The sequence below is a fragment of the Schistocerca cancellata genome, chromosome 3 (assembly GCF_023864275.1).
Source record: "Schistocerca cancellata isolate TAMUIC-IGC-003103 chromosome 3, iqSchCanc2.1, whole genome shotgun sequence".
In the NCBI taxonomy this organism is placed as follows: Eukaryota; Metazoa; Arthropoda; class Insecta; order Orthoptera; family Acrididae; genus Schistocerca; species Schistocerca cancellata.
Genome location: NC_064628.1, coordinates 808,808,279 through 808,809,274, shown reverse-complemented (window position 1 = coordinate 808,809,274; position 996 = coordinate 808,808,279). Strand labels below are relative to the sequence as shown.

Genomic DNA, 996 nt, shown 5'->3' with positions numbered 1-996 from the left:
AAGGTACAGTCCTGCTGGTCGCGTCCTTCATGTTTCTGTTGAGTCTTCCCCATTCACGTCATCTTGGCAACTGAATACAGGGGTATGCAGTATTCTGGGATCGAGCCTAAGCGCATCATCTCTCATCGAGAGAGCTGGGGCTCAGAGAGTTGTCCACAGCTACCTTGTGCTGTGGAGATACAAGGCTGCCGCACCCTTCCACAACGCCAGGACCTGCTCTCAGGAAGTTCCTTGCCGGGCACTGACGTGCCACCTCGCGCTTTTAAGCAGAGCACGGTCGCAGCTAGCCAGCGCTGGGAAGAAGGCAGAATGAAACTTCCTGGGAGATTAAAACTGTGTGCCGGACCGAGCTCGAACTGGGGACCTTTGCCTTTCACAGGCAAGTGCTCTACCAACTGAGCTACCCAAGGAGAACTCACGCCCCATCCTCACAGCTTTACTTCCGCCAGTACCTCGTCTCCTATCTTCCAAACTTTAAAGAAGCTCTCCTGCGAACCAGGCATGACTAGCACTCCTGAAAGAAATGATATTGCCTAGGCATGGCTTAGCCACAGCCTAGGGGATCTTTCCAGAATCAGATTTTCACTCTGCACCGGAGTGTGCGCTGATATGAAACTTCCTGGCAGAATTAAACTGTCTGCCGGACCGAGACTCGAACTCGGGATCTTTGCCTTTTGCGGGCAAGTGCTCTACCAACTGAGCTACCCAAGCACGACTCACGCCCCGTCCTCACAGCTTTACTTTCGCCAGAAGGTAGGAGACGAGGTACTGGCGGAAGTGAGGTCGGGGCGTGAGTCGTGCTTGGGTAGCTCAGTTGGTAGAGCACTTGCCCGAGAAAGGCAAAGGTCCCGAGTTCGAGTCTCGGTCCTGCACACAGTTTCAATCTCCCAGGAAGTTTCGTATCAGCGCACACTCCGCTGCAGAGTGAAATCTCCTGATGAGGCTATGGGGGGCTGTAAGGCGAAGCGTTGAGTAAACTGTCCGAGAGAGGGGGTT

At 54.1% G+C, this 996-nt stretch overlaps 1 non-coding gene across 1 annotated transcript; it reads right to left on the bottom strand.

The window, feature by feature from the left end:
* Window positions 1-637: 637 nt before the first annotated feature.
* Trnal-caa (transfer RNA leucine (anticodon CAA)) lies at window positions 638-712 on the bottom strand. The gene has a single exon. It is a non-coding gene; the product is annotated as a tRNA-Leu (tRNA).
* Window positions 713-996: the final 284 nt, after the last annotated feature.